The 24,459-nt window shown below is 40.5% G+C and overlaps 1 protein-coding gene across 2 annotated transcripts in view; it reads left to right on the forward strand.

Moving 5' to 3' along the window:
* Positions 1-202: 202 nt before the first annotated feature.
* Positions 203-24,459, forward strand: part of TMEM108 (transmembrane protein 108) — a 162,639-nt gene continuing 138,382 nt past the window's right edge. The window contains exons 1-2 of one of the 2 annotated variants that reach the window (XM_069007469.1): positions 203-286; positions 7,979-8,108. The gene's annotated coding sequence lies outside the window, so the exon portion shown is untranslated. The other variant, XM_069007467.1, reaches the window with a different exon arrangement.

The following is a 24,459-nucleotide window of genomic DNA, read 5'->3' on the forward strand; positions in this document are numbered from 1 at the left end:
CCCCCCTCCCAGCCCCGGTAAAACCCTGCCCCTCATCCCTGACAGCCACTGCCGCAGCCGCGGCTTCTCATTTACATTCGCCGCCCGCGCCTCGCCCGCCGCCGCTCCGCGCCCCCGCGGCGGGGCCGCCGCCTCCCCCGCCCTGCCGCAGCCAGGGACCCTTCCCGGGGAGGCCGGGCCGGCGGAGCCCCGCCCGCCGCCGGGGCAGCAGAAGCAGCAACAGCGGCAGCAGAAGCGGCCACAGCGGCAGCAGCAGCAGCGCCGCTCGCCCCGCAGCGCAGGGGAGGTGAGCGGCAGCGGTAAGCGGCGGCCGGCTCGTTCTTGCCGGGGCTCCGCCGCCGGGGCGGGGGCTGCGCGCTTCGGTTCGGCGGCACAAGCTCCGGAGTGAGGGGTGCGAGAGGGATCGGGCTCCGCTTGTGAGACGCGTTCGCTCATCGGTTTGTGTTCTTATTCTTGTTTCACGAGAGATGATCTGAAGTGGCAGCAGCCTGGTGGTTTGCGCCGATAGTTTAAGGAGCATTGCGTTGTAACTGTCCTTCTGCAGCGTAGTGGGCTCGGTTATATGTGAATAAGCAGTTTCGGGGTAGGCACGTAGTGAAAATAGCGTGTGGATTATTCCCACTTTTTCCGAATGGGTGGGAGCTGCGAGGGAAGGTGATACTAGTATCTATCATTGCATGAAAAACATCATATCTCGGGTAGAAGGCAGGATGTTTTTATATTTTTTTGTTTTTCAAGCAGGAACTACCAGGTGCTTGTCATGACCAGTTTGCAGAGATGTGTATTAGTAATACCCAGCCAAAGGCACGAGACTGCTCCATATCGTAATGAACTGGGAGCCTGTGGCTTGCATGTTGTATTTAAAGTAGAACCCTGCATGTAAGACGGCATCCTTTTTAAAAGATGTCTTGAAGTGTAACCACAGAAAAAGCCTGTTGTAGTAGTGATAGGCAGTTTACTAGAGATAGCCTTCATATATTTCTCTCATATAGTAGGAGGAGCCAGATGACTGTTTCAGGAAAATATTTTAAAGCATAGATTGCATAGATGGTTGTAACAGAGATAAAACAACTACGGATAAATAATTAAGGATTGAACAGACTTATATGGGAAAAATTGGGGAGGAAATTGAACTATGCTATGAATAAATGGCCATGCTTGTGCAGCAGAATTACAGAATATGTACTGTATGAGAGAAAATTCACCTCTCTCAACTGCAGAAAGCAGTCAGGCATTCAAGGTCTGTGGAGGGAGTCCTTTATATGGAGACGCTGCTGTGGAAAAAGCTGCTAATTAAAGCAAGTAGGATCATTTCCTCTTTATCCTATCGACAATTTAATGTTTAAAAATGACCCTTTGACTGCCTGAGAAGGTAAATCAGCAATGAGAATGTGCTTTTGATGAATGAAGGTGTCATTTTACACCTGGCCTTTATTTTTTGGGGGCGCGGGGGAGGAGGGGAAAGTGTGCAAATCAATAGATTAGGGAATGCAATCAAAAGAAAAAAAAAATAAGCAATCATTTTCTAATAATGCTTTGCAGCACTACCTCTGGAAAGCAGATGCAACTGTTCAAATCTATGTTAAGTTCTGACTCTGATGTTTGCAGAGTGATTTTAACCAGATAATTTGTAGGAATAGATAACAGTATAGTAACAGTGACACTACCTGTATCTGAAGATATTCTAATGACTTAAAAACTTAATTAGATCTAAAACTACACATGCAAGCAACTGGCTATTGCCTACTATGCTGTTGTCCCAGAATGACCTATTCCCCTCTAGTTTATGTCAGACTTACTGTAAGTCATAATCATAAAGTAGTATTTTATGCAGTGAAATGATTATGCTAAATTTCTTACGAGGTATCCTGATTGTGGTGGACCATGCTAATCAGTTGTGTGAACACCAGTTATTCCTTTAAAGAAAAAGTGTTACTTTTGAGGATTCTAAAACTGCAGAAACATCTTTAATCCTATTAGAACTGATGGAATTTGCTCTGCCCTTGTAAACTGATGTTCTCTAGACTAATGCCAGGTATGGAACAGTTTGAACTTTTGTCTTTCCACTGGAGAGATTAAAGAAAGAGAGAAGCCAGTTACAAGTGTTACAAAGGTAGAGATGTAATTATGTGATTGCACCCAGGATCTGCAGTTACAACAGCCTAATGCAGAATAAATAAAACTCGAGTTTATTATTGACAAAATCTTTTATTTCTGCTAATAAAATGGATGTGTCAGTATAATGCTGACATATCTGCAATACTGTGCATACATTAAAGAGATTTTATGTGTTGTCACTGCCTTTAAAAGTTTGACAACACTGGGCAATCTTTCCTCTCCTGGCAACAGGAGGCAATATTCCTAAGTGCTTGTGCCGTAGCACCTGCTCTGGTGCTGCCTTCCATTGGAGGTCTTGCCAGGGCTGAGTTTAGCCTTAGCAGATAAGCTGAATCAGCACAGATTACATTTCTTCACAGCCTGTAGCTCCCTGAAGCAAGAGTTCAGCTAAGCCATATCCCTTGGTGGCCATGCAACAGACCTCAGCTGCATCAACAAAACCAACCAACTCACGCTCCAGTCTAGCTCACTGGATTGTAGGTACACCAGAAGTTTTGGCCATGCTATAAATTGGATTGATCAATTGCCAGGTAAATTGAGGCCAATTAATGTAATAAATTCTAGTGTATGTGTTTGCTAATGATTTATTCTTGTCAGAGTTAGTGGATCTGTGTAGAAAACCTTCCCTGACTTGTTCCGTGACATCCTTGCTTGTGCAAAATATGAACTGGTATGCCTGGCTGTACTTACTAAATGACTAAATGAATTAATAAGAAACATATGATTTTTTATTAATAGGTACTAAGTTTTTGCATCCAAAGCTCAGCTGTGTTGTGGAGCAGAACTAAAGACAATATGGTGGTTACAACAGATCTCCTTTGAGTGATACGGGGCAATTTCATGACTGTGATACTGAAAATATTTAAAGCTTAAAATCAATATAAATTTAAGTGAACCAAAAATCTTGTTATTCCCCGAATTATTTCACGGAAACCACTAGACACAGTTACTGTGGGGTAACTATGAGTGACTCATCTGGAGACATGTGCTGGCCACAGTAAATATACAAAATAGGAAGAATGAAAATATCTGTTAAGTTTTTAACTTAGCATCCAAAAAGAGAAAGCTTCATAGTTAACTCTCTTGTCTGACTGAAGACTGAGTTATTCTTCAAAAGAAACAGCAGTGAGCCCAGGTTATAACTTTGATCTGCTCTGTAGTCTGTTGTAAATAAAGCTTTTCAGACTTTGAGTTTGAGATACTAGGACTCAGAATGGTGAGGTTAGAGGTGTTACCAATAGATCATTAATAACAGGAGTGTGGTAAGTGTTGAAATAAGGAGTGATGTGTGTAGGAAAGGATGACCTATCTCCTGCTCCTGGCTGATGGAGGAAATGAATTATGCAGAACACTTAGCCCCCTCTTTGGGCAAGAACATGATACATCTCTGCTTGGTACTGAGTAATCCTTGCCACTGACGATGATATATGTAATCCACAGGTAAAACACTCATTGTGACCTTTGGTTTGCTGATAGCATTCCCTGAAAGAACTGTATGAGCTGGCGTGCTTGCCAGTTTTCCTTTGAAAAGCTCTCTGGAGCTGGGTAAGGGTCCAACTTGTTCTTTATTATGGCAGTGAATTCTCTGTGCTTTCTCTTCATTCTTTCTGCATCAGAAAAGCAGGTTTTATCCAGTATGCTGGGAGGCTGAGGGAAAGATTTGCTAAAAATTGCCTTGGCAGTCACCATTTGGGAGCATGATATAAAGGGCAAGACATAAATGTAATTCTACAAGTGGGTAATGCATTAAATGCTGAAAGTAGAAGTACTGATCTTGCTGCAGGCAGCAGTGACCACTGGAGCTTTTCTCCTAAGAAAAGCATAAAAGGAGCCGCATGGTTCTTAGAGGAAGAAGCATCTCTAACATCTAGGTACATTTTCAAAGTCATTTTTTCATCAGTCCATTCCATCCCTGAAGTGTGGAGACCTCAACTGAAATTCTCACATACTGTTCAGAACCAAGTTTTTAATTTAGCCAGGTCAGTAACATACTAGGGTGAACCTGTTTCAAAAAAAAAGTTAAGTAAATTTGGGAACACGGTTCTGTTTACAGGGTTGTAGAATTGCTGATGTTGCAGGGGCCTCTGGATGTTGTGTGGTCCCATCCCCTGCTCAAAACATGTAGAGCAGGTTGTGCAGGACTGTGTGCAGCTGAATTTTGAATGTCTCCAGTCTCTGGGGTTGGTGACTCCACTGCCTCTCTGGGTCACCTGTATCTGTCTTGGACCAATCTCACAGTGAGAGTTTTCTTCTGTTTAAATGCAGTTGGTTGTGTTTTCAGTTGTGCCTGTTTCATCTTGTTCTTTCTGTGAGCCCCTGAGAAGAGCCTGGCTTCATCTTCTTTGTTGTCCCTTCTTTGTCATGTGGGCATGCTCCTTGTCTGTGGTCAGCTTGTCCATTAAGGGTCCCAGATCTTGCTCTGCCAATCCATTTTGCCAGCCAGTTGCCCTCCAGCCTCTGCTAGCACAGAAGGAAGGAGAGGTCTAAACAGAAAGGCTGGAAGAAGAGAAAACGACAAAGGGAAAAGAGTAGGAGATGTGGTGGGAGGTGGGTGGGAGTGTGCAGAGGAATGCAGGCATCTGGAGACATTATGCTGGTTGCAGCAGGCTGGTTTACCTCAGCCCCATTATAGTGCTATTGAGGGAAGACCGCATGTCAATCCACAAGTGCTTTTATGCCTGGTAATTTAAGCAGGATTTAATGCATCCTGTCATTATAAACAATGACATTAGTATGAATCAACAAGGATGTGTGAGTTTTTTCTCTGAGGTTGGTATATATGCTTCCAGGGCAGCCAAGAATTTTCAACAGTCTTTGCAATGGCATAAATTCAGGCAGTTTTAGTGTAATTTAATAAAAGGTTTGGCTGGGCAGCTCACTTTGCCTTATTAAGCTGTCTATTAAGGCAGACTTTTCCAGGAAGGGCCTTTCAGTAAAGCATCATGATGCCTAAAGGAACAGCAACAGTTCTATGACAAGCCACTAGTAGAATATGTTAGTTATGGAAGAGATGGGTGAGAGAAGCCTTCTGTGGTCACTTAAAGGATCACTGGCATTCATATTTTAGTCCAGGGGTAGTAGTCCTCTAGAATAGATGGTGCAGGACTACCTTTAGGAGTCCTTTATGGTGGTCGTAAGATGGAGGTTGTGCAATAAGGTTGGTTCTGATGTTTTGTAACACATGTATGTGTGTGCATTAGTGCACAGAACTCCTTGGTGTTTGGAAATCACACAGGCATACTGAGAGTCTTTCATAGCTCAGAAGTAGTTGCAACTTGTCCTTACCATTAGTCCATATCCACATCCACTGTAAATAGGTCACTCAAAGTCACTGGAGCCATACCTGTCTGCCCATTGTACTTTTGTTTTTTCTTCCCAGAAGATTGATAGTCACCCAAGAAACATAAAACAGTTTTCCTTTTCAAAGTCACCAGAGGTATGATCCATGTGATCCATGCTAAGGTGTTAGAACAATGACATCAAAGTTCTCTTTACTTGCATCCAGGCACATGCCAAGGCCTATGTCCCAGATGTCCCTTTTCTTAACCTGCTGCCTCTTTCTGCCAGGTTGAGTGATCCTAGTCCATGTTTTGGTGAAGCTCCTCTTAGGCCCACCATTCAAAAGACAGCAGCCACTCTGTCTGAACCCTGCTTGCTTTAGGAAATGGAGATTGATCACCTTCTCACTGAGATGGATGGCTGTGTAGAGACAAAAAGACTTGTTGGCTGCCTCTCCTGACCTACAGGCCTTGGTCCATCCAAAATAAGAGTTTAATGTGTTAAGACCAGATTTACTTATTTGAAGGTATTTGACATTATGTTGGATTTGTATTCTGCAAGAGTGATACAGTATTATGCCAAAATCCCAGCACAAGCATGGTGTAGCAGTTGTAATACATAGTGGAATTGCAATGCAAGCCGCTTCCCCATGCCAGTCTCTGCATGCTCCACTGTCATGAAGAAGGAGGATTTGTCCTAATTAGAGAGATCCAAAACTGTGTGTTGAATACAAATATAGCCTGGAAATTTTCAAATAACCTGCATAGTGTGGCACTTTGTGTTTTTTCCTAGCAGTTTGCATTGTGGTGCTTAATTTGCAAGAGTGTGTGTTGTATTTTTTCCCAATGTCCGGTCATAACTGTCATTTTATCCAGTACTTCTGGAGGACAGATTTTTTACTTCACAGAAACCAAGTCCTGAAACTTTTTGGGAGTAAAAAGAGAGCCTGGGTAATGTTGGTGATTATTTGGAGATTCACAGTCAAGGATTCTAGGGTAATTGTGCGTGACCTTTCAGATCTGAGATCTGTCTCCATCAAGGAGGAGGCACAGATCCGTTAAAACATCTCCCAGGATCAAGGCTTTTTCTGGCTCCATCAGGAATTTCAGGTTTGAATAGCAATCAAACCAGATGTAATGTGTGTCATCAGTGTGTGACATGTCACCTCTGCCATGCAGGGATGGGATGGCTTTGTGTGCCACCCTTCATGGTGAGAATTTACATCAGGATGTAAGGCTACAAGTGGTTCATATGGCATAAAGTGTCACCACTGATGATTTTTAGGCATTCTGACTGAAGTGAGTTAATTTTCAATTTTCCATAATAAAAAGGGAGGGAGAGAGCAGCTTATGGAAGATGTGTATACTACAAACCACATACACACAAAGCCATACTAACCTTTGAAATACTCATGAACAATTTCTGTGGAGAGCAGGGACAGCTTTTAAGCAGCAGGAGCCAAAATGTGGAAAGCAGCAAATATGCATCCCATTTACTGTGCCATGGTGCTGGAGCCAGGGGTGTCTGGTGAAATCTCATAATGAAACAGTTGTTTGAGCAGTTGAATACAGCTCAGCAAAGCAGCTCTTGAGCTAACACGGGCTGCCTGTCTGCCAGTAAACAGATAATTACACTCCGTTGTTTCATTGAACTTTTGTGAAAACAGAAATATGTTTATGTAAAATCCACTATGAAAATGTGTTCTGCTTGTGGATCCTGCATATAGGCATCAGGATATTGGAGAGGGGTGTCAGGTACAGAAGTAATGCTCTATATGCTGAACAATCTGCAGTGGAGAGTGAAGCATATATAAGTGCCTCCCTCATAGCTTTCACAAAGGAAAACTGTATTGTATAAGCAGAGAACCTGTTGCTTGGTTTTCAGAGGTCCTTTTGATTCAGATGACCAAATTTAGATACCTGGAAGGCACTGCATTCCTGGATACATTTGAGGAATCTCACTGTGATTCCCTGAGTACTTGAAAAAAAAAAAAATCTCTGACTGAATTTTCCTGCTGTCCCACTAATTCATTTTGTTCCTGAAAACCACTGAACAGTGGCCAAAGTCACTTTTTGGGAAGGTTTTTTCTTTTTTATTACCTTGATTGCTGAATATAAATCTTGGCCACTCTGTCAACCTCCAGTTTCTCAGATTAGTAGCTTTCTTATTCTGAAACTAGTATTTAAATGGAATTTAGCCTCTTTCCTCAAGAATCAACCTTTAACAGATAAATTAACAAAGAAATTGACAATTCAGAGATGCAATTTTTGCCATGTTTTTTGTTAAGTGTTTGAATTTCACAAAATTAGGAGCATGTTGTCAAATATATAGGACATACACATATGGAATGTGACAGTCTGGAAAGTCTGAGTCTGCAAAGAAATCCTAAAGAGTCTTCTACTTATACTCCCCAAAATCAATAACCTACAGAAACAATGTTGTGTGTAATCCATTACAATGAAAGCTCTGGAGAGCAATAGGAGCCACATGGCACAGAGCCATATGTATTTAAATTGAATGCCTTATAAAATGAGATGAATAAACATCTTGGAATAACACACCCACTTCTGTAAATTTACAGGTTGCACCAGCTGGCAGATTGAAAATAAAGAAGCAAGAAGCTGGAAGAGATTTTATCACCAGGAAGATCTGAACCAATGGACTGTATGGATATAGATATGTTTGAAGGCATCTGCTCTTCCCATTACAAGGTAAGGCACAAATGGATTTCTCTGCTGGTTTGTGTCTCTTCAGTGCAGTGCAGCTCCCTTTTGTGGCACTGCCCAAGATGGTAGTAGAGGTGTTTTCCAAAGCTTGTTCGACTTAGTGGCTGACTGCTAGGAACTGTGGCCAGTTATTAATAACAATGTATAAATGGATGATATGCATACTCAAAAAGCCTCAAGTTTCAAAAGCCAATAAATTCTGATGCTCGGGGCCTGTAAAATGTGAGATTTTATTATATGAAGTATCTGTTCAGATAGCTCTACAGGTTGTCTAATTTTAGTATGTGCTAATAGACCTTCCTACTTACCTAAGGCATATTTTTTATGGGCTTATTAATTGCTGTAGATTGAAGCAGACTTGAAACCTGTACTTAGTGTAGTGGCTAATCAGGAGAAAAAGTCTCTGAACTGGATGCCAGAAAATGTCTCTGACTGGAGATGCAAGTTATGCCATTTTCTTTGTACAGTTTTTGTGTTCTTTCAGGGTTATATGGTTTGTTTACAAAATCTTTTTAATTTTCCTTTTTTTTTTTTTCCCCTACCAGTACAAATAATTACTTACTGGTCTAAGGTGAAGGTGATGGAGAGCTTGATAGATTTTCTGGGCATCTTTTGCCTGATGCCCAGATATACTGTCACTTACTCTGAATGTTTTCTTTAATGAGTTGTTTTCAGGGAAGGTACAAAACACAGATCTTCAAAAAGCTACTTGAAACTGGTGGAAACACTTGAGAAACACATTAACTGAACTTGTTTTAAAGTAAAACTTCTCATTTTCAAGATGATGTAGTTCTGCATGTCTGGAGAGTGCCTATGTGGGATGACTTCATATTTTAACAATTCTGATCAACACAAGTTTGCTAGAAGAAAATGCAAAACCATACCAGTTCTGTGTTACTCGGGAGCTCATATCAGGCAGCTGAGCAGTTGGAAAAAGAGGCAGCTGCAACTGGGATTAGCTGGTCTCTGCTTTAACCCAGAGAGGCTGAAGAGAGGACTTTCAGCTCAAGTCAGTGTGACACTTCATTTCTCCATTTTCACCAGCCAGTGTTAAATGATAAAGGAATGGTCCTCTGCAGTGCACTGCAGTTGGCTTCTGTTCTGTATGGAAATATGACCACCAGTGTTATCAGTCTGCCATTTCCACAAGTGTGAGATAACCAGTCTCCTTCTTCTGTTGTGGAAGAACTAAACTGAAGAGATCATTAGGTGGGGAATGTAACAGATTGTGGCACCACATCCTGTAGATATTGGGGGGGCTGCCTTGCATGCTAAAATAACAGGAATGAAATGTATTAAGTATTCAGAAAATGCAAAGATAAGCAATAGCAAACACAAGTTAAAAGGAAAAATACATTCAAACTCTTGAGTACTTGGGGCATTCCAGGAATTTTCTGTAACTCTTGTTAGGAAGGAATGTACATAGATCATAAAAAACTGTAGGATCTGGTCTAGATAGCAGACACTTCTCTGGAGAGTTTTATTTCCCCTACTAGATGGTTGTGTAACCCCTGGTGTCCACACTCAAGTGCCCCAGTGGAATCTGTATAGCCCCCAGTTATTGCCAGCTCCCACAAGTACAAATGCCTGCTGCTGGTCTGTGCTTTCTTGTTTGAGCACACCTTTACATAAGATGTACACAGTGGGGGTGGGGAATGACAGCTTTGGTTCTGGATATGTGAAGGGACTATACCATTTCCTGTGCCACCTTGCCTGCTTTAATCATGTCCTTCTCTGGATCAGAGCTTCTGAGTTTGTGCTTCTTGGCACAGCAGGGAGCCCAGCCTTGGACAGGGCCTCTGGCTGTTGCATGGCAAGTAATCCTTCCAAATAGGATTTGCGTTCTTGCAGCAGCCGTTCTGGGGATAGAGAATGAATACATGGAGGCAAATTGTGCTTACACAGACATAGCTCAAGCCCAGCCATTCAGAACACAAGTTGATGACAGAGTTGCACACAAGTTGAGTATCTGAAAAGAACATGTACTAGTGGCTAAGAAAAATGTACAGGGTCAGAGTAGCTGCAGTGTCTTAGTTAACTGGATTTATTGGTGCTGCTTCACAGCACAAATGTTGTTAGAGCCCCAGAGTTGCTTTGTTACTTTTCATCTGCCAGAGTCTGTTGTCCCTCCAGTGTTGCTGTGTGGAAATGTGAGCTTGTTACGGTCTTGGTCTTCACTTAAAACTTCATTGCTCTTTCAGTGCTGTGCACTCCCTGCTTTAAAGCACCTGAGATGATCTATTATAGTGACGCTTGTATTGGTATAGTTTATATAGGATAGTTTATATAGTAGATGTTGTATAGTGATTCTTGATGGTAGCCTGCAACTGCAGGATAGAATAAAAAACTGGAGGTAATAGTGACTTAAATCAAAGCCAGAGTTTGAATTCCTGAGCTTTTAAATTGTGGTTTATTTGTGGGCGTTATTCTTGATAGCCTTTTGGCTGTGTTTTTCTGGTTTTGGCTGAGAAATGCTTGAAACACTAAACAAAGCTTAGGAACTGAAGGAACAAGCTGCCTTCTGATTTATACCCAACACAGATATTCCGATACTACAAGAAGCTATGTGAGTTTCAGTTAATATTAATTTCATGAAAATGAAAGCCTGAAGAAGAAGCACCTGAAAACCTCTGAAATGTCCTAGATTAGAAAAGTTAAAAACTGAATAAACATTTTCTTCAACTCATCCAAATGTTTTGTAGCTCTAGTTTTGTTGTGGGCTTTTTATTTGTTTGTTTTCTCTGTAGAACATAAGGACATGTTTTTTCTCTGTATTGGAGCACTTGTAATTTTTAATTGAAACATTTATTTTTAAACTTAAGGATAGCTGAATCAAAATGAGTTCACTTTGCTAGGAGTTTGCAGTCCAGTGAAAGGTTTCCTTAAATTTACAAAAAAAAAAAAAAGGATTTTGCTTATGACTTAGTCCTGTCTTTCTCCTGGTGCACTGAATTTTATGTTCCTGTTATTCACTTTTCTAGTAGTGCTAAGGGACCCCAGGCCTTGATGAGGCCTCAGTTGTTCTGCATACCGTGCTGGGTTCCACATAAATTGCAAATGCATCTTTCTGCAAAGACTATATGATCAAAGAGGCAAGAGAGATTAGATGAGTATGACCCAGGAGCATAGGGACAGTGAGACATTTTTCATCACCATGGTAAGCAGCGCCTTCAGGAACCTGCAGGCAGCCATTTACATATACAGCTCTGTAGCCTTGAGGTGATCGTGTTTTAAGGTGGTGGAGAATCAAAGCATTTCATCCACGCAAGTGGGAAAGGATCCGAAGAATTCCCCATCGTGTCACTATAGTACTCCCTCTATGCTATTCTGATTTGAGTACGAGCAGTTTGATTTAAATCAGCTTGGAAATGGGAGCAGGTTCTTGGCAGTGGGGGAAGCCTTTTCCTTTTGGAAGGGAACATGACATACAGCTCGCCTGTCCTGCTGGGTAATTTGTCCTGACATTTGCTGGCACAGTAAGTTCTTACTAACTGCAGTGACACTTGCCCCGTGTGACATAATTCGGAACACTTTTTCATAATACCTCCACTTGAACTGAAAGCAGCCAAACTGTCTTTTCTAATTTCAGCCCTCTTGATCCCTTGTCCCCAGTGATAAGTTTGCAGTGTTTCCCAGTGCTGCCTGAAGTAAAATGATGAGATAGCAGCTAGCAATCCAAGGTTTTTCCCTTGTTGCTACTCAAGAGCATGCTAGAAGTCACTGATCCTTTATGAGCTAAATCCTGAAGGAGTTAGCTTCACAAGTTCGCTCTCCCAAAGCAGACATTAAGATATAGAAGTAACAACAGAGCCACCTAATAATAAAATGTGTTTGTTCTTGCCTCTATTACTGGTAACATTGGTCATTAAATCACAGAATATTATATTCAAAACCCATCAAAAGGAAAATGGTGTGAAGAAAGATCACAGTCTAAACACTCAAAAAAGATTTTTCGGGTTTTGATGTGGGGATTGTTTCAAATTTGTTTTCAATTTGTTTCTAAAAGGAAAGTATTCAGTATTCTTTAGTAAAGAATACCTAAACACTTGTTGCTGCTTATTCATCTATTCCAATAGCCATGTAAGATGCAGCAGTTATTTCTTGATGACTAGGTGGAAAATAAAGTTGTTTTGATAACATTGTGTTATGCCACTGAAGGTACGTAATTCACTCTACTTGGTGACCTAGCCCTGACAAGTTTGATTACTATTTCTAACAGTAGATGATAGTGTATCTTTTGGGGTGGTAGGAGACAGTGGGGATGAAAAGTCTTTTGGGTACTGTTAAATGTTGTTGAGTGTGGTGGGAATCCATCAGCAAGTGGAGGGAGTTTGGGAGTATGATCTCTTGTTCAGTATCTGGTATGAAGGTAAACTGGTATACTGTGTAAATCAGACTTGGAAATGTGATAAAAAGATAAACTTGCTATGAGACTAATGTAAGTGGGTCCATCAGTAGAAACGATGAAGAGACACCATGTAAATCAGAAAGAAAGAAGCAGGAACGTGGCTATGCAGCATGTCATAGTGCTTCCTTTGGCTTCTCACCAAACATAGAAATGAAAGCTGGGAGACTTTCAGGTATTTAATTAGTTAGCCTCAGGTTCCTCACAACCCATAATAAGCCATAGTTTTGAGGACAACCTCGTATCAGCTGCATGGGGTGGGGAAATGCCCTTAACCCATCCCCATACAGATGGCCACTGAGATTAGCCCAGGATCATGCAAAGCAGAGAACTAAATTCCACCTCTAAAACTAAGCACCAGACCTGGCTATGCTCTTACATCCGTGGGCTGATCTTTCTGCAGAATGAGTGGGCCATACCATTCCTGTCCTCAGTTAGATTAAGGATCAGCTGTGCATTTCTAGGTCAGATTTAAAGTGAGCAAAAAGGTCACACTTCAACTGTTTGCTCTTCAGGAAGAGAACTGAAAATAGTAAATGGAATACAGAGAACTACAGAAATTCAAGAGAGATTCAGTTTTCAAGAAGCAGGCCACACTGAACTTTTAAACTCTAGTCTGTCTGCAAAGGTGAAATTGCAGCTGAGATAGCATCACTTTATGCTAAAGAGGTCCCTACAAATGAAGGTCCTCATACAAGAAATTAAGTCAGGATAGAAAATGTATACAGGGTGACTTGTGTATTTGTTTTTCTATCTGTGCTATTAATTGCATGTTAAATTACTAAAAGTAAGTTTTTTAAAGCTCCATTTGTGATTTAACCTTTTCTTTTTTGTTTCTGTTTTCCTCTTGTTTTTTATTCCTCCTTACATGCATGTGGTGATTGCTTAGTTAGACGTTAAACTGCTTAAAAACAAGCCTTTGCAAATGCAAAGTAACATTCTTTTTAAAAAACCTGTCTTTTGGCATTTAGCATGCCAACAGCAGTGCTGAGAAGTCAAGGGAATGCCTGCAAGTAGGAAGGCAGAAGCACATCAAGTGAAGTTTCGCAAGTGAAAGGTAGCATTCTCTTTTGCAGCTGGTTGGGGATGTTTACGGCTGTGAAAAGCTTGCTGACTGCCGAGTTGTCGAATCGAAGTGCTTAAAAAGTAGGGAAAGATTTTGACTTCAAAATGTTCTGTAATAGCCTCTTCATGCACTTCAGTGTGGGATTCAGAGTTAAACTGTTGGTTGCTTTGTAAATGTGTACAGGCATGGGAAACTGATATATATGATAGATTATGTCAGAAGAGGGCACAGTGGTGTCTTTTTGCTAGAAAGTGAAACAAAGATGATCTGTGCATGGTCATACGCTCAGGATCTCATTGGGGTTTTTTTGCATGGCTTTAGATAATTTCCGAATTATCCACCTTAAATCTTTCCTTTGGTTGAACGGAGTAATAGCTTGACTTCGGGAATGAAATGAGGGGTGGAAATATATGTGCAGTTGCTGAAGCTCCAGATTGTTAAAAGTGCAGAGTACTGCTGTTATACAACTTTGGTCTAGTTTGAACAACATGATCAGCAGGCAGCATTGTCTAGGCATCCTAGTGAGCTACCAAATACGTATTTAATATCCTAAATCCTCTATTGTGGTTGTCTTTTGTATGCATCAGTGTCATAACTCATGTTCTCTTATATAGCTATTCAAATAAAAGATTGGTGCTTTTTTTAAAGTTATGTTCTTTGTCCTAATCCTTTTTTTTTTTAATACTGTGAAGAATTCTTGCTCATTTAGCTGCGTCCACTGCTGACTTTCCTTGCTCAGCTTAGTCAGATTTTGGGGGTAGTATATATTGTCTATAAAATTCAGGTAGTTCAGCTGCTCTGCCTTTTATGCTTTTTTAATTTTCCACACCATTGTCCGGAAGAGATTTTCAAAGCTAAGAATGATTTCAGAGAGTCACCTTGTTCTGTTCTTTCTGATTTGGGCTATTAACTGCTCATGCCTGATCTTCTGGTAAAGGCAACTGTTCACCAAAAATGGTGCATGTAAAATCTTATTCTCAGAGCTTTTCTTTAAATTGAAAGATGGTTTACCTATCACAATAGAGATATTAGTTTGCAGTTGTTTCTTTCTCTTTTGAAATGTCATCCTCATGCCCTTGAGTACAATCACTCTTAACATGATGTCTTAGGCAGACAATGTTTACCTTTATTTCCTGATTCTGCCACACATCCTAATAGCTTTCAGAATGGAAGCCGTCAGGTACCAACTGGCAGGAACCACCACACTTTTATTTTGCACTTTCTTTGGCAATTTAATAATACTGCATTTTTCAGTTTTCTGTTTCTCTGTTGTAGTTTGCATCTTTGTTCATCTTTCATTAAGATTTTCTGCTTTTGGAGGATGTGACATCTTTCATCCTTCCTCTTTGGCTGTTGAAATTCTTCCTTCATCTCAGTGCACCTTTACAGGTTAATTTTAGTTGTCTGCTTCTGGGTGATCACTCTGTTTTTATCCAGCTTTACACTAAGTGGAATCTTCTTTGTGTTTCCCTCCTGGGACTGTCTCATCCCTTGAACTTCTGCTCTGTGGAAAAGTGGAAGTATTCTGCTTCTTGATCAGAAAAATACCAAAGACATTTTTATGCTAGCAGGTAGCTTTTTGTGTGTCTTATCTAAATTCGTAGCAAACAGATTTACTTGGTGTCTCTTAATCTAATGCTAGCTTTCCTATAGTCTTGTGCTAAACTTAGTAGGCATGGGTAACATCTGTCTCTTGCAGCATCAATTATATATGTGTATATATATATATGGAACCTGTGCTTTGTGCTCTTCACTTGTGTATAACTTCCCAATTACTTTCTGCTGCATATCTGCTGAGTTTCCAGTCTTGTTCCATCCCGAATCTTTTCTAATTTAATGTTGCTGCTCCATGATTCAAGTTGTAGAACACCTGGCTTCCAGACTTGGAAGAGTGAAGGAAACCTGGAACTTGTTAAAAAAATTTTGGCAAGAAGTGGAGGTGGTAATTTTCAACAACCCAGCCAGCAACAGGTTGAGAAATCCTAATGCCTGGTTTCTCTCTGATGTAAGTGCTACCATGTATTTTAAAGTAAGCTCAGAAATAAAAGGCCAAAATAGAATAATTCATGTGCTGTACACATGGCAGATCAGAGCAAAGCAGTCCTAATGAAATAGCAGTCTTTCCACTGTTCACATAAGCTGCTGCTGGGACAGAAGTGTAGTGATTTTCTCCTGCACAGGTAGAAAAGGCACAGAAAAGCGATGTCATGAAACCTGTAAGGGAAATTTTCCTTAAAAATTTCCCTAGAGTGTTGGCTTTCAAGTATGAAGACTGGCTACAATGATCAGTAGATCAGTTCGGGCATAGAAGAAGCCATTCTGCCTACTTTCCTGCAGATCTTTCCCTGCAAAACTGCAGAAAACTTCTAACTACCTCAGATATCAGAGGCACCGTCTCATCTAAGGTGTGCATCTGTTTCAGTGGAGCAAAAAAGAAATAATTGGCTACTTTCCAAAATGTGTGTTTAGTTTTTAAGAACTATAGGATACAGAGTACCATGAGGGCTCCCTAAGAATTACGTTTGGATAGATGGCAGCCAGCAGTGACTTTTTGTTTAAAGGAAAGGTGATTTTTAGATACCAGCGACTAATAGTATGAAACCAGTCTAGCACTCAGTCTGATAGCACAGCCGTTGAGGTTTGGTGCCGAGGCGGGAGCTGGGGAGAGAGAGTCGGGGAAGGCGTTGAGGGGGTGGGAAGATAATTTTCACACTCTGCACAAGTAACATACGCTCTGTGTTTAATCTAATATCCTGAAATCTGACAGGGATGGCTGTCCTCAGGGGATATTCACAGACTAATTGTAAGTTCTTATTTGATGAGAGGAGAACTCACTGAAACATTGCAGGAAGGGTAGCTGTGAAAATTTTTCCACAAATTTTTTTTCAGTGCTTCTTATCTGCTCATAACCTCATGTCCTACTGAATTGCCTTCATTTTCCCTGTCTGATATGAAATATATTACTGGGTTATGACAAATACTCAGACCTGTTGCAACAGTGGGATCATTCACTATTTTTCTTCAAAATTCCAGTAATATTGCTCAGTGGCTGTGGCATACAACCTTGCCGTGGTGCAATGACCTAGTCTCAGGCTTTCCAAGTGTTTTGTGTGCATTAATTAAACTTCACAGTACCCTTCTGAGGCAGTGTCTGACCTGTGTTAGGCAGTGCTCTATGAGTAGTTATAGCGTAATTATTGCAGCTGTTTAGGAGTGCAAGTATGGTGTTGGGTAAAATCACAGAAGCTGGCCCCATCACATATCATATATCCTCCTCCCAAGGTCTTAGCACTATGATAACAGGAGTGACAGAAATAGAAACTATGAGTCGCGACTCCTGGGAGAGTGATTTCATCATTGGGCAGTGTCTCTTCCCTTAGGACCTTCTGTGTAGCTGCTTTGACCCACCTTCTTTCTACCTTTGTTGCAAAGAAGTAGTCTGACTCTAAATCAAATTTTATATGAAGCTATTCACAATAATACATCTCTTCCATAGGGTGTTTGCACTGCCTTTCTTTTTAAGTTAGATGTACTAGGAATTATACTGAACTACTTGCTGTGTAGTCAACTGTGCATGACAATTGACAACACTGAAGCACCTTTTCGGAATAGAATGCCCTTACTGATGTTGCAAGGCAATTTAGTTCTGTTTGCTGGAAATCAACCAAAGCACAACACCAGTTTTTGTTTCCCTCATCCCTGTGTCACAACCCTCAATCTTTTGTGTAGATGTTAAAAGCTAAAATTCTCGTTCTTTAGAGAGACGGCACAACGTCACTCTGTTATCATTTGGATTATCATGTGAGGTCTAATTGGGCTTTTTTTTATACTGTATAATAACTTTTGCATTATAAATGCAGCAAAACTTGCAAAACGTGATCACCAAAGAACTGTTAAAGCTGATTTCTTATCACTGGAGCTTACAGTCTGTAGCTGACAGCTCGGTATACATGTAACTGGGTAAAGGTCAGAAGTAATCCACCCCTTTGCATTCTGGCACTGCAGACCCATTCTTAATACAGTAACTAGCTGCAGTGGTGGGCTCTGTTCAGATCTCTCTCCTGGCATCCACAATGTGATGAGAAAAGCAGCTAATGAAAGCTTAGTTTTTGGTTTTGAGAGGGCTTGCCCAATTCTGTTTACTAAAGATCAGGCTGCCCTCTGCTTTGCTTCAACATTACCATCATGCAAAATAAGACACTGACTGCTCCAGAACAACACACTGACCACAAATCCTGTTTGGGAACAGAAAAAGTAGCTGATATCATGGTGCTGCATGGTAGGGCAGGAGCTGTGACAGAGACACAGGTTCTGTGCATGTTTGTTCACTGGTTTCTGAGACCAGTCCCATGGCTGAATTTACTTGCTCTTTCTCTTTCTGCTTTTTGAACTGCGATTTTTTTATTTATTTATTTTAAAGTTGTAATTTGGTTTTGGTTTTGTTTGGTTTGGAGGTCTTTGTTTTATTTTGGTTTGGTGTGTTTTTTAACTTGGTGTTGGAGCTACCACCTCACGGGAATCCACAGGGGCATTTTCTCCCATTTATGCAGCATTTTATACTGGAAAGATAATGAGGTCCCTACTTAGTATGAGGCAATCTTCAGTAATTTATGCCTGTGTCTTGGCTGCAGAAAACAGACTACATCATACATATTTTTGGAAAAGCACGGGAGATCTCTTACTGAAATTAAAAGTAAACTTTCTGTTGACGTAATGGTTGAAATTATTTTCAGTGGTTTTGTGCAGTTGTGTTCAATTATTTGGACAGGACTGATCACAGGAGAATGATGAAGATTTAGTAGCAAGAAAATAGGATTAATTAGAAACTGTGAGGTCCTGCAATGACCCTAGAGATTTCTAAAGTAGGCATGACTTCAGTTGAACATTATTGGCTTCTTGTCTCCAAAACAGTGACAGCCCAAAGTGTGGATGAAGTTGTTGTAAAATGTGCTGCTTCAGAAGGTGTCATTCATCAAGATAAAGCACTTTTTTATGTTTCTGTTTTGGAACTATTTGAATAAACATGAATCAGATACTCTCTTTCCTATTTATTCATGAGTCAGCATGAGAGATGTTGATCCTGTGCTATTAATGATCATAGTTTTAATTGCAATGGTTTTATGCAGTGCTTTTAGTTGGACTTCTTCTCTAAGAGGTTATATTATTTTTGTTACTTTATGTACTACAGCATTGTTTAGCACATTTGAAAATTATATTTTGTCCTAATTCAGAATTTCCTCTTTCATTTTGCAGTACAACAGTGTTATTATGTTACCATATTTTTATAATCTTCTGAAGAACACCACCCCTTGATTCCAGCATAATTTCTGTTTATTTAAAAGGCTGACACATTATACTTTACTTCAGATCAGAAAAAATTAGTGAACACTCCAGGAACATCAGGGGTGAGTGACAATTATTAGTTTGTAATCTCTGCAGCTTTTCTCTCTACTCCTTTTCCTTCATAGAAAGGAAAGATTCAACTATTAATATTATTCTTCTTTATTCATTGAAGATATAATTCAAAATGTATTAAGAGCTAACTGCAGAGTGCCATAGAAGTCTAATAAGATAACAAATTACTTTAAAAACTAGGCAACTTTCTGTACATTTTCTTGATTCTAGACCATGTACTTTCACAGCTATGTACTTAAGCCAGTGTCCTCTCAAATGTTCTCTCCCAGTTGCAGTAGCTCAGTTTTGGCAAGTTCACTGTTCGGTGTGAACAGGAGTACAGACTCAGGTTTCAAAATAATTCATCTGTGAAATGAAACACCAGTAGTTTTAATATGTTTTTTAAAAATTAATAATTACAGTGTATTTATACTGTCTTTCAATTCACATAATTCAACAGCAGATGATGAAAAAGATCATAGATAACTGGATTCAATGCCAGGATTGTTCCTGGTGTCATGTTTTCCATTGCGTTACCCAGTACACTTTTTGGGAACTTGAAGGATAGATTGCCCTTAATTTCCAGCTCCTGTCTAGGCGAGGTTGAGGTTCTTACATGGGTTTTGATAAGAGGCTCATTCTTTGTTGCAGTCAGAAGTTCATCAATGTAGAATGACATTTGCCGAGATGAATCCATGTGTTTTGTGTAATAAAGGAGCAGTTTATAAATCTTAAGGACTGGATGGTGAAATTGGAAGAGAAAGCCTGTGACCCCTTGACTTAGAAGGGTCTGAAAAGGTAGAGTTGTTGCTTCTTGAGGGTCTTTTCAGCTGGTTTATTAAGTGATTGGTTTATGGGCTCTGAAGTAAACATTGGGCTTTGTATTCCAACCTTGTGGGAGAATTCAGTGGTAAGTAGATTTCCTGGCTAGCCAGGGAAAAGTTGTGGATTCAGTCCCTCATTGCAGAAGTGGCAATATTCCTTAACCAGAATTACTAACCATCTTGTAATCTAGAGAGAGAGGCTGATCAGTAGTATGAGTCCCTTCCTATTTTGTAACTCTATCTACATGAAAGGATTGGCAGTCCCACCTACTCACATAAAGTCATCTTAGTCCAGGTAAACTTTTTTCTCCTCTCTTCTTTCCCACAGCCCACCAGACTTACTCCTCAACTAAACCTTTAGCTGTATTTAAAAGATTACTTTAAAAATGTTTCCTTTACTTTTTGCAAAATTACACTCAGTCTCTTCCAGAAATAATTTCCAGTGTGAAAGTGCTTCAGGTGAGCCCTTTCTTCAAGTGGAAAGCTTTTGCGCTTTCTTCTTTTATTTAATAGAGGAAAACATTGAAGAAGTTACAAACTTGACCTTCTGTGGCTCGTATTGTCACTTAAACCAGCTACCATAAGTGATGACTGAAGGATGTACAATCCAGCATTTATCTTGCTTGATAACAGATCTATCCACTGAATTTTGTTCTTCCTGACACTGTGGAAGTGAAGCTGTTTGCCCAGCCTTCTCAATTCTGGCTAGCTAATTATCTCTGTAGGATTAAAAGCAAACAAACCACAACAGGCAAATGGTTTATGCTTGGTTTTCAAAAGAGATGTTAGTTACTAATTTCCATTTGTTCTCATTGTTAAGGAATTGTGCTGACAAAAGGATTTTGCTCATGAAATAAGAAGAATGGAATGGAGAGTGGAAGGCAAGATTAATAGGACTGAGGGATGTGCGTGTGGCTTGGCAAATTGAGCAAGTGAAGGAGGTGGGGTCAGAGTTCCTGACTTCACAGCTGATAGACTGATTTTCTCAGTTTCACTGATTTACTCTGTGACACAGCGTACCTTGGCTCTTCAGTATGCCCATCCATAAGAAGATTATGTTACCTGATTTAATAAAGGGTTCTGCAGATTATTTTGTAAAATGCTTTGGGAAATTTGAATGAGAAGATTTATAGCTAGATAGGTACAGATGTAGAAATAAATACAGATATGCATCTTAGCCTACTGCAGTTACAGAGCACAGCATTACTGCCACCGGTGGAAAGGACTGAAAGAAATCCCATGGAAGCTATTAAGTAATTCCTTGAATCTTTTCATACATATACTAGATGTTGCTTTTGTTTAGCAACAGATGTGGGGTGATATGCAACTTAGTGCATGGATAGAGGCAGAAGTGTGGGGAGAAAGGACCATTTGTTGAGGTTTGTAAATTCCTTTTTAACTTGTCATTAGAACCAATATTCATTTTTTCTCTCCTCTAGAGCCCTAGCTATTTACTTGGTGTTAAGTAACTGGCATTTTAAATGAAAGAATTTCAATACCCAAGAATTACATCCTGAGGAGAAATAAAAAGGCTTTTTCAAGCATGCTTTTCTTGAAGACAGAGTACTGGGTAGATGGTTTCCCGGTCAGCTTCAGGATAGCACTTTTTAGATGATTATAGCTGCTTTTCTCTGAACGCTTGCTTCTCATGGCTCATTAGTTCCATTTGCAAATCACTCAGGTTTTAAACCATTTAATAACTCATTCTTAAAAACTATTTTAAACCTGTAGTGATCTGCTGGAAATAACACCAACCTATTCTTCTACAGCACTATAGGATTCATTCCCCATGCTTTGTTTATCTTCCATATATTTTTCCTTTAGATTCCCTTTCATCTTTCTTCAATTTCAGCAATCCTTGTGTAGTGGTGTTCAGATGGAGTAGAAAGCAAGAAGGGAGAGTTCCTTTAAAGCATTTTGGTACACCATTGAGAGAGAAGCCTATTGGTGTGTGTCAGCAGGGACGCAGGCAAGAGGTAACAGGTGGCATGAAAGGAAAGCTAAGAAGCCATGAAGATACAAGGGAACAGCATTTGTCAAAGAAAGATGAGTAATGTCAAAGGGATGTGCAGGGAAGGGAGACAGCTGGGGACCTAAGGCAATGGTGGTCAGAGCTTGAAAGTGGACAAACACCATTCTTCCCAGACAGAGCCTTCTCTGGAATGAGTGACCCATGGTGACCTGCTGACTACTGGGGGAAAACCTTTGGCCTCTTCACACTGAGCTGAAAGACCCTGGTTTCTAGATCAAAAGGCATACAGACTTCTCAAGTATTTTGATTCATGTTTCTTCTCAAAGGTGTCCTGTGCCATAAGTACATGGGTACAAATTGAAAGAGGGGAAATTCAGGTTCAATATTAGGAAGAAATTCTTTACTGTGAGGGTCGTGAGACTCTGGAACAGGTTCCCCAGGGAGGTTGTGGATTCTCCAACTCTGGCATTGTTCAAGGCCAGGTTGAATAAGGCCATGAGCAACCTGGGAGGTGTCCCTGGGCCTGTTGGGACTAGATACCTTTAAGGTCCCTTCCAATCCCTTAACATTCTGTGGTTCTACGATTAAGCCATACAGTAAGGGAAGAAGCTACAGTGCTGCAGGGCTTATTTTGCCTAATCAGTATGGCTGCATCAACATTAATAAATGTGGCCAGTGTGCCCAGCATCATTCTCAGGCCCTGAGCACAGCTAGCTACATGCAGATCAGCTCTATACAATCAAACTTTTTGTAGGTTTTAGATGATAGCCACATGTAAACTGCTTGCTTTTGTAGTACCTGTAGATTGCTAACTCCCAAAGTCTGTCTGGGAATTGTCAAATCCAGGACAGCGACCCATGAGTGATTTAACACCATTGGTGATTGATTTCCAGCTCCCAGGGTGCAGTAGGTTGGCCTCCCCTGAAGGGTGTACAAAGGGTTGGAAAGCTGACATTATAATGATAATGGAAGGTCAGACATAAACAGTGAGGATGCACAATGAGACACGTTGATCTTGACAGTTCTTGGCAGCCCATAATATTTTGGGTTGACTTTATTCCACCTTCAGGAACTGAGAGAATATTTTGAACAAGTTTTGCTTTTGAATGTCTGAAGTTTGTTTCAGCCTGAGGAGCTTGATTGGAAAAGTGAACAGGGACAGATTGCAAGTCTTCTTCCACAGAACTGCTTCAGTTTTTTCAGAACTCTCTGCACAAGATTATTGGGGCGTTATTCCATGAGGACCAGCTATGAAACAAGGCTAAAAAGAGGCACTTTTCTGTTTACTGCACGAGGAATTACACTTGCCAATGCCATTATGTGAATATGATCCTGCCGATTTGCAGCAATGCTATAAGCAAACTTATACCATGGTTTATTTCTAATTAATTAAAGTCTTATTTAGGAATGAGTAATTTCTACACCAGAATGATTTATTTATTTATTTAAAATCACAGAGGCAGGCATTTCGTACTGAGGTCTGCTGCCTCCGTAGTGCAACTTACTATCCCAAAAATGATCTGGGGTTGCTTCTCTCTGAATTCAGGAATCTGTAACATTAATGTTATTGCATTTTATAATTGGTACTTAATTATTAAGTGGATAATCAGCTAAGACATAAATGCAACTTACCAGGAAACAATTGAGAATTTAGGATAATAAGGCTGATTAGACACTGTGTTATGCCAGTCTCATGCTAAGATAATTCTACTGAGTTGAAGTTGTACAAATAATGCTGTAAGATGCACAGTGGTCAGGCAGGCCCCCTTTGCATAGGCTTGACTGCCTATCTTTGAGCAGACACTGAAAGGTCTGAAAGGTAGCAAGCTCTTGTTACTGAGAAAGATTATATACTCCTCAAGTCTAGGACCATAGACATTGCTTTCCTGTGATCTTTGCTACTTCTTTCATAGAGAAGTTTGAAAAGCATCTCAAAGCAGTCATCATTTCAAATGCTTGTCTCCTGTTATCTAGGCTCTTTATTTTAGATTAAAACATTAAGGAAGAAGTATCTTGTCCAGCATTACATAAGCCTGGTGGCTTCTAGCATTCACTGGGAATGATTGTGTGCTGCTAAAGCATGTGTTAGTGCTCTGTGGAGGAGGGAACTGGGTGCGTTTTTCTGGCGGACAAGCACAAGAGTAGCAGCACACAATTCATACAGGCTCTTAAATCAGGGCCCAAGTAGTGGCCCAAGAGTGGCCATGTGGTCCACTCGAGCTGTTAGGTAAAGGTGAACAAAGAAAGCTTTATATTATCTTTGGTACAAGGCTTCATGAGAACCAGTTTAGTCTGTGTCACAAAAGATAACAGCCTTATTGTCTGGTATCAAAGGGAGGTGGTGCAGAGCCTGGTGTGGAAGATGTTGTTGCTGGATGTAGTAGCACAGGAAGGAGACCATTATTTGTAGAACAGGAAGGAGACCACTCACTCTTTTGTCCCAAGGGCTCATTCTGGCCCTGCTTCTCCATCCCAGGGGGATGGAGAGCAAATGGAAGAGAGTTCAGTGATGATAATTACAAGTTGGTTTTTTTCTAGAGTGTGCTTCCCTGATACCGGGAAGTACTTTTACTGAGAGGATTAAGCTGTCAGTATTTTGTGCTGCTCTGGGACTCGCATAACCTGAATCATTTGGATCTGTTTCTCTGATTCCTCTGGACTTACTAGGCTCATGA

This window comes from Aphelocoma coerulescens, chromosome 2 (genome assembly GCF_041296385.1).
Source record: "Aphelocoma coerulescens isolate FSJ_1873_10779 chromosome 2, UR_Acoe_1.0, whole genome shotgun sequence".
Classification (NCBI taxonomy): Eukaryota; Metazoa; Chordata; class Aves; order Passeriformes; family Corvidae; genus Aphelocoma; species Aphelocoma coerulescens.